Raw genomic sequence first — 12,929 nt, forward strand, 5'->3', positions numbered from 1 at the left:
AAAGAATGAAAAAAAAACCACGGTTAGGTGGTATATATTATAATACAATTATGGATGGACGGACTGCCTGCCGACTGCCGACACAGAGGTAGCCACAGCCGTGAACTACCGCACTGTACACTGGTTGATAAAGAGATAGTAGTATACTCGTAACAACTAGTATGACACTATGACGGTATAAAGAATGAAAAAAAAACCACGGTTAGGTGGTATATATTATAATAATACAATTATGGATGGACGGACTGCCTGCCGACTGCCGACACAGAGGTAGCCACAGCCGTGAACTACCGCACTGTACACTGGTTGATAAAGAGATAGTAGTATACTCGTAACAACTAGTATGACTATGACGACGGTATAAAGAAAGAAAAAAAAATACCACGGTTAGGTGGTATATAATTATACAATTATGGATGGACGGACTGCCTGCCGAGTGCCGACTGCCGACACAGAGGTAGCCACAGCCGTGAACTACCGCACTGTACTGTGTCTGCTGCTAATATAGACTGGTTGATAAAGAGATAGTATACAACAATATACTACTATACTGGTGGTCAGGCACTGGTCACCACTAGTCACACTGGCAGTGGCACTCCTGCAGCAAAAGTGTGCACTGTTTAATTTTAAATTAATATAATATTATGTACTCCTGGCTCCTGCTATAACAACCTGCAGTGCTCCCCAGTCTCCCCCACAATTATTATAAGCTTTTATACATTGATGTGCAGCACACTGGGCTGAGCTGAGTGCACACAGACTGAGTCACACTGTGTGACTGCTGTGTATCGTTTTTTTCAGGCAGAGAACGGATATAGCAGAGAACGGATATATTAAATAAAAGTTAACTTAACAACAACTGCACTGGTCACTGTGGTAAACTCTGTCTGCACAATCTCTCTCTCTCTCTCTTCTAATCTATTCTAATGGAGAGGACGCCAGCCACGTCCTCTCCCTATCAATCTCAATGCACGTGTGAAAATGGCGGCGACGCGCGGCTCCTTATATAGAATCCGAGTCTCGCGAGAATCCGACAGCGTCATGATGACGTTCGGGCGCGCTCGGGTTAACCGAGCAAGGCGGGAAGATCCGAGTCGCTCGGACCCGTGAAAATAAAAGTGAAGTTCGTGCGGGTTCGGATTCAAAGAAACCGAACCCGCTCATCTCTAACACGAGCTAAACGAGTTATGTAAAAAAGCTTGGAAATCTCCAGATAAAAGACTGCAGATTTCCAAAAGGAATCTTATGGCGTATCCTTTCCCATCAACGGATAGGTTACGATGGGAATCCTCCCCTAGGGTGGACAAAGCATTAACACGCTTATCCAAGAAGGTAGCCCTCCCGTCCCAGGATACGGCTACCCTCAAAGAGTGTGCTGACCGCAAACAGGAGATTACCCTGAAGTCCATTTATACACATTCAGGTACCTTACTCAGACCGGCAATTGCGTCGACCTGGGTGTGTAGTGCTGTAGCGGCATGGACAAATGCCTTATCTGAGGGGATGGATAGCCTAGACAAGGATACTATTTTATTGACCCTGGGGCATATAAGAGATGCTGTCCTATATATGTGTGTATGCAAACTACCGGTGGTGCTGCAGGGCCCACACCCTTTTACTTGTCTTGTAGAGCCCAGCTGCTGCAAGAAATCAGCTTGAATGCTTCAGGGGCTTGGGCATGGCCAACATGAGCCCCACACCGAAGGAGGGTGGGGGTGTTTAATGCAAACTTGGGGTTATCCAAGCGCCGCAAAAGACCGCCATGCCCCGCATGCCCCTTTTCTCTTTTCATATACAGATGAGGGTTCCAGCCAACTTTGGCCCACTGCTTGGATGACATCACTGAATGCAAATCCGTCTGCTGCAGACCTTCCCCCAGGAATGCTTGCAATAGTTGTTGCATATGGTTTAATGTCTGAGGGTGCTTCAGTATTAGGCAGCCTTCCGCCCTCCCATGTTCATCAGAAAAGATGTGGTCTCCCTGCAGTTGTTGTCCCCAGACGAGAGTTCCCTTGTGCTTCCTCAGTTAAATCTCCTTAACTTGACGAGGGTGTGCCCGAGCAGCCGCCCTCCCCAGCCCTTTCCCAACACATACTTATCTTGCATATGAGATCTCTTGATCATGAAGATAGTTCTCACAGGTTGAGGTTCATCCTGGCCCCGCTCCCCGCTGGAGAGCGCTGATGGGGACAGCAACGGGGCTTCAGCAGCAGGGTGAGTATGTGTGGCCAGAGACCTCCCTTCCCATGTGCAGGCCTGCAGAGTGTGCCGCGCAGGATGGGGCATGTGACACTCTCCCTCCCTGGGGCTCTTCCAGATGTAGCTCCTCAGCAGTATTTTTCCCGGGCTGCGCGGCGCTCTCCCCGACTGGCATCCGCCCTGGAACACTGCCTTCCTCAACGCAACATCAGCAGGGGGCCCGGGCCTCATCACCTTCCCAGGTCTTTCTCATGTATGTATCATGTATGTGAGTGTGATATATGTATGAATCATATATGTTTGTGATATATATATATATATATATATATTCCATAGACAAAAAACCTTACGGTTTCACATGTCCCATTAAGGCTTCTTAGACATGATCGAAATTTCAGAAACCTGTGTAACTCTTCCACTCAAACTCCAAAAAGCAATGAAATTCCGATCATTAAGGCTGACGCCTTAATGGACGTGTTCCTTGCGCAATACAGATATGGTATGCCATCACAGCCTGTGGGTAAGTGCAGATTCAGCACTCTCACAGAGTGAGATTGCTGTCACTCACACAATGGTGGAGCTGCTAATTCACAGATTTGTGTGCTCATTGGAATACACACATGCAGTCTATGCAACTGAAGGTCTGAGCGGAAGACAAAGCTGCTCAGATGAGGTAAGAGTGTTGTTGATTGGAGGGAGGAAATCGGTGTGGATGGGGGAACAGAAGTGTGTGGATAGAGGGAACACTAAGCAGCACTAATGGGGGGGACAAAGAAACACGGGGTAATTCAGACCGCAGCAGCAGCGATTGCAGTCTGAATTAGTTTGTGAGGTGCGCACGTGCAATGGCCGCACTGCGCGTGCGTACCCCAGGAGCCCAGTGAGATGCTATCACCCTGCCTGATTGATAGGCAGAGGTGGTTGCGGGGAAGGAAGGGGGCGAGCAAACAGCGTTAGAATGCCATTGGCAGGGCATGGTCTGCACAACGGAGGCGTTTCCGGACCACTGGGGGGTGGGCTGTGGCGGTTATCCCCCTGCCAAGAGCGCAGGATCCACTAAATTTACCTTCAGGATGTCAGCTACATGAATGGGGTAAGAGTGGTGTGGATAGGGGGTAGATTAAGCAGCAAGTATGGGAAGGGAGACAGAGCGGTGTAGATGGGGGAAATGGTGCAGATGGGTTGAAAACACTGGCATGGATGGGTAGAAAACTGGTGCAGATGGGAGAGAAGACAGTGTGCTATGTATTGGAGGAGGCAGAGTGACGTTGAAGAAGGAAACACTGAGCAGCACAGAGAAAAGGAAACGGTGGTACAGACAAGGCACAGGTGGGGAAAGATGGTACAGACTAGCACAGATGGGAGAACACAGCAGTAGGGATTGGGGAAGACAGGGCAGCATGGGGGTGTATAGGGGAAGTAAGTGTAGATGCATAGTCCGTAGATGGGGTATTATAGTTTAGCAAATAACCAAGATGTTTGAGGGAGCTAAATGTGTATACTAAGTGAGATGGATGTATGGAGTGAGAAGGATGTTGTAACAAGGTGGCATTGTTGTGGTGACTGAATGGGATGGTTGTGGGCACTGTGTGGGATGGGAGCACCACAAAACTGCACAGACCTTCAGTTGCATAGACTGCATGTGTGTATTCCAATGAGCACACAAATCTGTGAATTAGCAGCTCCACCATTGTGTGAGTGACAGCAATCTCACTCTGTGAGAGTGCTGAATCTGCACTTACCCACAGGCTGTGATGGCATACCATATCTGTATTGCGCAAGGAACACGTCCATTAAGGCGTCAGCCTTAATGATCGGAATTTCATTGCTTTTTGGAGTTTGAGTGGAAGAGTTACAACAGGTTTCTGAAATTTCGATCATGTCTAAGAAGCCTTAATGGGACATGTGAAACCGTAAGGTTTTTTGTCTATGGAATTTCATCGCTTTTTTTAAATTTATTTTTTTTATTCAGAAATGTAAAATTTCACTGTAAGAATAAACATTTGATTTTTTAAATGTTTAATGAAAATGTTCGTATAACATCACTGTTCTGTGCAAAATAATTTTATTTACCAAACCGAATTGTTTAAGGTCCGTACACACTTAACGATTTAATGAGCGACGTCGCTCATTTTCCCCCTCCTTGAGCGACATCGCTCGTTTTATCGTTAAGTGTATATGCCGCCAGCGAAGAAACAATGCGCGGCCCCGCGGGTCGGCAACAATCGTCGCTGTCGGTAGGGCATGCATGAAGGATGTGGACTGTCGTCCACGACCTTCATACAGGGCTGGCGGGGGCGTGACGTCACTGAGCAATATGAGCGGTCATACCGCTCAGTGTGTACAGCCGGCCGCCGGCCCGGGAGGGGGAAACATTAGACAATGTCGCTCACAGAGCGACATCGTTTAATGTGTATGGGCCTTTAGACTTTGGTCAAAATATTTTGCAGCTGATGCAGGGAGGGGGGTAGGCGGCAGCAGCATGTAACTGAGGCTGGAGGTAGGCGTGAAATGCATTGCTTGTACGTGTGAGTGCGTGGTGTCAGGTGCTGCGCATGTATATGTGTGTGTGTCAGGTGCTGCCTGTGTATGTGTGTCAGGTCCTGTGTGTGTGTGTGTGTCAGGTGCTGCGTGTATATATGAGTGTGTCTGATGAAGCGTGTGTATGTGTCAGCTGCCGCACGTGTGTGTGTGTCAGGTGTTGCGGGTGTATATGTGTGCGAGTATCATGTGCTCCGCGTGTGTACAAGTGTATGTCTGGTGCTGCGCATGAATACGTATGTCTGTGTCAGGTGCTGCGCGTGTACATTAGTGTGCGTCAGGTGCTGCGCGTGTACATGAGTGTGTATTAGGTGCTGTGCATGTACATGAGTGTGCGTCAGGTGCTGCGTGTGTACATGAGTGTGCATTAGGTGCTGCGCGTGTACATGTGTGTGCGTCAGGTGCTGCACGTGTCTATGTGTGTGTCAGGTGCTGCATGTGTATATTAGTGTGTCTGATGGTGTGCGTGTATATGTATGTGTCAGGTGCTCCGTGTATATGTATGTGTCAGGTGCTGCGTGTATATGCATGTGTCAGGTGCTGCGTGTATATGTATGTGTCAGGTGCTGCGTGTATATGTATGTGTCAGGTGCTGCGTGTATATGTATGTGTCAGGTGCTGCGTGTACATGCATGTGTCAGGTGCTGCATGTTTATTTTATTGTGTCTGATGCTACGTGTGTGTGTCAGGTGCCGCATGTGTATATGTGTGTGTGTCAGGTGTTGCGCGTGTGTGTGTCAGGTGCTGCATGTATATTTTATTGTGTCTGATGCTACGTGTGTGTGTCAGGTGCCGCACGTGTATGTGTGTGTGTGTGTCAGGTGTTGCGCGTGTATGTGTATGTCAAGTGCCGTTCCCCTTCTTCCCATCCCAGCTCTCTCTATAGAATACAGCTCTGCACCCAGAGAGAGGGAAAGACCAGGGGGCTGATCACTGCACTGCTCACTTTTTGGTCATGAGTTCGGCCTCCTGTTTCTTCCAGTGCTGTGTTCCTGCAGCCCAGCCCTCCCTGTTGTGCCAGAGAATCAGCCCTTCCTTCCCCTGCCAGTGAGAGAGAGTCCGAGGCAGAGACACTCTTCCCGTAGCTGGCCTACCCCCAGTACTTCAGCACTGGCCATGCGGCAGTCAACAAAGGAGACCAGCAGGGGGTTCTGGCAGCATTAGCTGTGGTCGCAGCTGGATCGGGGAGGCCTGCAGTGTCTGAGGTGGGCAGCACTTCCTCCGCCGCTGTCACCTTCCCCTGCCGGAGAGAAAGCCAGAGACATACCCTTCCCGCAGCTGGGCTACCCCTAGTACCTCATCGCTGGCCAGGCAGAAGTCTATGGAGGGGACCGGCAGGGGTTTCGGGGCCGCAGCAGCAGCGGCCGAAGCCAGATCAGGGAGGCCTGCAGGGTCAGAGCTGGGCAGCACTTCCACCAACACTGTCACCTCTGTGCTGGGCATGTACACCAGTCCGTACAGACGGAGGTGTCCACAACAGGCAGCAGTATAATGAGTCAGACAAACTCATTACACGCTGCCCACTGCTGCGCCGCATGCCCTCGATGGAGGAAGCCTAGATGCGGTCCCCAGCTGCAGCGAGGGAGAAGGGTGATCACATCACCCTTCAACCCGGCACCTCACAATCAGCTGGGGATCTGCAGTAGCTTCATCTCTCTCTTCCTCTCCCTCTCTGACAGCACAGCAGCCCCTCTGGGTTCCATGTAGCTCTGCCCCCCTGCTCACAGTTCACTTGGCCTCTCCTGATTAAAAAGAAAATAAGAGCCTGACCTGCTGCTCAGATGCGAGGAGGGGACGGGCGGTAGGTCCTCTGTGAGTGCAGTACACAGTCAAAATTAACTCTGACTCCTCACAACAGTGTGGACTGCGGGCGACGTCATATGCCAATTTGGGTGTGCTTGCCGCACTACCTGCCCATCAAGCCCAACGTGGTGCCATGGTGCCAGCCCCACCCACTATACGGATTCCATTTTGTATTAGGAACCCTATAACAACATTCCGACATCCCTCCCTATGACGCTGCCATCCATACACTGCCATTCTCATATATCCGTACACCGCCACTCTCATACACAACTGTACACTGTTGCTCTCATATATCCATACACTGCCGCTCTCATACATCCGTACAACCCCGCTCTTATACATCCGTACAACTCCGCACTCTTACAGACGCACACTGCCGCACTCTTACAGACGCACACCATCACACTCATACAGCCGCACACCGATGCAGTTATACAGCCGTACATTGCCGCTCTCATACATCCGCACACTGCCGCTCTCATATATCCGCACACTGCCGCTCACATCTATGCATACATAGCCTCCATACATCTACACATCAAATCCCCGCGCAAGGGAACACTGAAAATAGGATTTTGGTACTTACCAGGTAAATCCTTTTCTTTGAATCCATAGGGGGCACTGGAGTACTCTTAGGGATATGGACGGGCGTAGCCGAACAAAGGCACTGAATATTTAAATTTAGGACTCTCCCCCCTCCATATCCCCGAGTACCTCAGTGTACTCTCTCAGTGTTTTTTACTGAGCGAACAGGAACTATATAGAGAGGTTGACAATGGAGAATACCTATAACATAACGGACAACAACAAAGTTGACCCATAACCTTACTGTCAACTAAACAGTTGACACCATAACCGATAGAACTTTATAATTTGAACCAATCGGTGAAAATGTGTTACCATAAGCTCCTCTGAGCTTAATATCAATCAAGTAAAACTTTTTACCCTAAGCTCCCTTGAGCTTAAAACAACCCAGGTAAAACTGCTCTGGGTGGGCGTCCAGTGCCCCCTATGGATTCAAAGAAAAGGATTTACCTGGTAAGTACCAAAATCCTATTTTCTTTATCATCCACTAGGGGTCACTGGAGTACTCTTGGGACGTACCAAAGCTTCCCTCGTGGGCGGGAGAGCTGTTTGATACTTGTAACAGTAGGCAGGCCAAAGCCAGATGCTGATGGCGCCACCATTCATAACGTGTAAACGTGCACAAACGTGGTGCACTAAAGGCTATGTAGCCGCGTCGTAGACGCTCCACGACCCGCTGGGTCTGACATTCCCACAGAACCTGTGGGATGAGCTATTACTGACGTAGGCGATTGTAACTTAGCCTTAAAGTAAGCCTGACTTGTAGTCATTATTATTATCCAACTGGATAATGTCTGCTGAGAAACTGGCTAACCCCAGTTGGCAGTATCATAGAGAACAAACAACGTATTCATATCACGTACTGTAGACGTTCGGGACATATATAAACGCGTAATGCGTGTACCACATTCAGAATTCTAGAATGTGCTGTCCACACAGGAACCACTATTGGTATATTGATGTGAAGGATACGAAAGCGGAATTCGTCCGAAAATCTGCTTTGTCATGAGAAAACTCAAATACGGTGGCTTGGAATACAAGGCACCCAAATATGAAAACAAAACCCTTGCCGAAGCCAAGGCTAGAAGAAAAATATTTTCCAAAGTGAGAAACTTAATCCCCATTTGTTGTAAGGGTTCAAAATATGAAAACTGTAAGAAATCTGAACCCAACCTCAAGCCACCTGGCGCTGTAGGTGGGATAAATAGAGTCTGAACTTTGATGACACCTTGTAGAAAGATGTGTACAGACGCAATAGAGGCAAACGTCTTTGAAAATAAGTTTACCATACAGATATCTGCACTGAGAGTGCAGGTAAACGCAGTTTTCCATCCCACCCCGTTTAACAGAATACGGGTAACTTGAAGGATGATGTCGGATATTTCCGAGGTTTACCACCTATGTAAGCACACGAAATTTTGTAATAATGGGCTGCCTTAAGCGGCTTACTAGCTTGTAACATGGTTGGTGTAACCGATACTGTAATGCTCCATTTCTTAAGATGGCGGTCTGAACCCTCACCCCGTCAACCGCAGCTGCGGTACATACGTAATAGGTACATAGGTAACTATGGGTAAAAGACCGTTCCCTGATGTAACAGGTTGGACGTATTATGAGCGGCCCAAGATCGTGTGCAAGTATTCCTTGGAAAATCGAGAAGCAAACTTCTCCGAAACCCATGAGATACCACCAGTATGACTGTGACGAACTGTCTTATGATCCGTTTTGGCAACGGAGAGAGCAGCGGAAAATGGTGGAGCCAGATACACGATGCTGAATGACCACATGAATGTGAGAGACTCCACCGCCACTGCCCTTGTGATGTGTTTTGTACACATACTGAGCTTTTGTAATTGTGGCGAGATGCCATCATGTATACTTGAGGGTAACCCCCTTCTGTGGACTCACATATGAAACACCTCTGGATTTAATGTCCAGTTTTCAGGATCCAAATCCTGACGGGTGAGATCATCTGTCTAACAGATGTCCACTCACGGAATGATCTCTTGACATTTTCACATAATGGTGTTCTGAGCCATTGAGGATTTGAGTTACCTGCCGCATTGCCATGCGGCTTCTTGGTTCTCACTGTTGTTGTGTATGCAACTGCTGTTGCCTTGTTTGACTGCTTAAGCCCAGCGTGAGCCAGGCATCAAAAAATTACATGAAACTCACGGTTGTTCCTCTCCACGGAAATCTTTAGTAAAAGGCGAAAGATTTATTCGTTCTGAAGAGAAACCAGAGTATATCCCTGGTCAGACTGAAAGTGAATCATGTATTGCATTGTAAAATGCACGGAGTTCTAGGACATTTATCGACAGCAATCTGTCGTGTTTTAGAACCTTTGTCACTGATTTTAACTACAAATCCTGACCCTCTGCGACTGTCGTCCAGAGTATATGCACCCTTGTCCCTCTGTGGGAAACGCGAGTGAAGGGTGGCAAACTAAATTGAAAACACATCTTTATTCTTAATAGGTGAATACACCAATGTACCGCTAGTGTGCGTGTTTTGCACTAATTACTAGATGTACATTATTCTTGCTGGTGTAGTAGGTAAAAGTCTTTGATTTACCGTATTTATAATCTTACCTAGGAATTGACATCGTTTAGACGGAATTAGATGCGATTGTTTTCGAACTTGATCTGCTACCGCAGTATACCTTAGTAGCGCAAGTTAGAGGAACTTTGTTGAGACAGAGTTCTTATGTGAGATGAGCTATCATCCCAACATCACTTTGGTAAATACCCGAAGCGATAAGCAACGGTAGACCTGAAATGGTTAATGGTTGTGGCGATTTGCAAACGCTAGAACCTGTGATGAACAAACCGGACTGGGTAAATACGCATTGTGAAGATCAAATGCAATTATGCAAATTTTGTGGCTCCAATAAGCAAATACTAACCGCAGAAAATCCATTTTCCAAGTGTAGTAAATGACTTGCTGATTGATATTGCGACGGAGCAGTTTGGTTTTGCTCAAACAGAGGGGAATAAGTAACTCTGACTCTGTTGGCGTACTACTGCCTGGTTTATAAACCAGCAAAACTAAATGGCCACCTGCCAAACCGTTCGACAGAGGCAGTTTTGTACTTTAAGCTGTAAATAGCTGAGACATGTATGAGTTGAAGTCATGAAACCTCGCAAATGTAACATGTAAAGACGCGCTTCCACAATTGTAAAAGAGGTGATCAAACCACTGGCTTGCTGACTGTAACGTCCTGTCGTTACAAGGCGTGACTGTTTCTTATAAAGGGGTAAAACGCCGTTACAAGTATACTGTATGCGGTAATGGCTGAATATCATAAAGGGATAAAACGCCGTTACAAGTATATCAAATTTAGGAGCAAACAAGCTCTGGCCTTGTCGCGCTTAACTAGCGACAATGAAAATAACCGGCGTTAGCAGAAGCTTTACAGATATACTCTGCAGCTTCTTTTAACCGTGATCGTCATTGTTTCATACATAGATTCTAGTGACCCAAATGTATCCTGGGTTTTTATAATGTTTGACAGAAACGCATCTACCAATGGCGGATCGCGTTCTTTTGGAAACGATTATGTATGGTTGTCCAAAACCCCGCACTATCTGAGTGCTGGACGAATGTACCCTTCTCACTCGTAGTTATCGGTGTGAGATTTGACATAGAATCGTGCATTAAATTATAAGACCAGTGAAATAAAAACTCTGGTACCCAAAGGGAAATTGGCCCTTTGGAAAGACTGTCTTTTGTTAGAGCTGGCGGAGTCATTCCGAGACTCCGATGTTACCGCTCTTTTAATTTGAATTGCCAATGTTAACCTAGGCTTTTTAAAATTATTTTTAGTCTGTACTAGAGCCTTACTCGCTATGTAGACAGACACCATAATAGGCAACAGACAGACACTTGCACGACTTAATGAAGTTATTATGTGTCATATATATATATATAAATGTTATTGCTGAACAGCATATTCATATGAAACTCATGCTTGTTTCTCTCTACGGAAATCTTTAGCCAAAAACAAAAGATTTATTCGATATGAAGAGAAACCAAAGTATTCTTTATGTGAAAAGCAGTTCACATGGGCATATGAAACCCGAACCAAATTCCTACTAACTCCCCTGCGCCTCTGGTGGCTTAGAGATGTAGGGTAGGAATGTTCTAGAATTATGTAGAAATACAGATTACCTGGCTAACTTATGTGAAACCTGAACCAAAAATTCCTACTAACACCCCTGCGCCTCCTTGTGGAGTAGAGGTGTATGTCGGAATGTTCTGGAATTATAAGCTGGAACAACAGCAATGATTAAAATGGCCCTCATGCCATGCTTTCACTGAAAATCACAGTACAGTTTACCTGCTGCAGTGCTATTTAATAGCCTATTATACAGTGATATCCCAGGTTTAGTATACAGTAAAATACATGCATTCCCAATACATGCTTTTAGTTAGCCTTCCAGTAATATAAACACTGCCTGCTGATTTTTGTATTATATTGCAGCCTTAACAGAAAACCAGGAAACATGGTTAAAAATGGCTGCATGAAACTCATGGTTGTTCCTCTCCAGGGAAATCTTTAGTAAAAGGCGAAAGATTTAGTCATTCTGAAGAGAAACCAGAGTATTGTTTAAAAAAAACAAACAACCAAACTGAACAGCCTATTTCTTAACCCATGCAGCCTTTGGTGCTGCTGCTATGGGCATTACTCCCCCTCACCCCCCCTGCAGCTGCGCTGCTTGTGCGCTAGCTTCTACCCCCTGTTACCTGCAGCGGACGGGAGCGGGTGCAGGGATAGCCGGGGAGCGCTGTGTATAGCGCCGGGGAGCCGTCCGGAAGAGCGCGCCTTACATCGTTCAGCAGTGTCCGTGTATCAGCGGCGGGCTGCGGTGGGCGGTCAGCGCTGGAAGAGCGGCCGGCGTCTCTGAATGACGTGCGGCCGCTCAGAGCTGTGCGCGTAGTGTGGCTGGCTCGGCTGGCCTCGCTCAGGGGTCTAATTAGCGGCGGCACGTGGACGGGTGCCTCAGTAAAGAATTTCCCCACACAACAGGGCGGCAGCATGAGCTGACCGCCCTGACAAACATACCTTGCTCGCCACTTATGTAAGCTTTCATCCTGGCTGTGACGGGGCTTCTTTCTGTAAGCTCCGTCCAGCAGATCCTGGCTCCTGTCTCATCTCCAGGTGCAGCTGTTTGTCTTATCTTGGCTGTGACGGGGCTTCTCCTGTAAGCTCCGTCCAGCTCCATTTTCCTTCCAGCTCTTTGTCTCATCCTGGCTGTGACGGGGTTTCTGTAAGCTCCGTTCAGCTTGCAGGAGACAGTGGCTGCCTGTGGCTGTGAGGGTGCTCTTTGTGAGGACCGACACGCCATGCGCTGCTTGTAGCGCCTGTGGCTGTGAGGGTGCTCTTTGTGAGGACCGACACGCCATGCGCTGCCTTGCAGCGGCACCATCCCGGACCCATGTTTTTCCAGAAACTGGGAAGGGAAGTGTAAAAATTAAAAATAAAAAGTAAAATGAAAAATTTAATAAAATCTTCTGACATGTGGCATTCCCACAAGCCGATGTTCGTGCTGTGAGCACCGAAAAAACACTGGGAGAGTACACTGAGGTACTCGGGGATATGGAGGGGGGAGAGTCCTAAATTTAAATATTCAGTGCCTTTGTTCGGCTACGCCCGTCCATATCCCTAAGAGTACTCCAGTGACCCCTAGTGGATGATAAAGAAATCACTATCACTTTTCCCCGGGGTGTGACCACAGCCAGCCACTACTCCGGCCACCTTCTTGTGACTCCAAAATGCATCTTACATATCATCAGGG

The 12,929-nt window shown here is 47.5% G+C and overlaps 3 non-coding genes across 3 annotated transcripts; all 3 read right to left on the minus strand.

Moving 5' to 3' along the window:
* Nucleotides 1–9,263: 9,263 nt before the first annotated feature.
* Nucleotides 9,264–9,378, minus strand: LOC134953720 (U5 spliceosomal RNA). The gene has a single exon (XR_010185730.1). It is a non-coding gene; the product is annotated as a U5 spliceosomal RNA (small nuclear RNA).
* A 1,677-nt stretch (nt 9,379–11,055) lies between these two features.
* Nucleotides 11,056–11,171, minus strand: LOC134953801 (U5 spliceosomal RNA). The gene has a single exon (XR_010185790.1). It is a non-coding gene; the product is annotated as a U5 spliceosomal RNA (small nuclear RNA).
* A 454-nt stretch (nt 11,172–11,625) lies between these two features.
* LOC134953771 (U5 spliceosomal RNA) lies at nt 11,626–11,737 on the minus strand. Its single transcript, XR_010185771.1, has one exon. It is a non-coding gene; the product is annotated as a U5 spliceosomal RNA (small nuclear RNA).
* Nucleotides 11,738–12,929: the final 1,192 nt, after the last annotated feature.

Source organism: Pseudophryne corroboree, chromosome 8 (assembly GCF_028390025.1).
Source record: "Pseudophryne corroboree isolate aPseCor3 chromosome 8, aPseCor3.hap2, whole genome shotgun sequence".
Lineage (NCBI taxonomy): Eukaryota > Metazoa > Chordata > Amphibia > Anura > Myobatrachidae > Pseudophryne > Pseudophryne corroboree.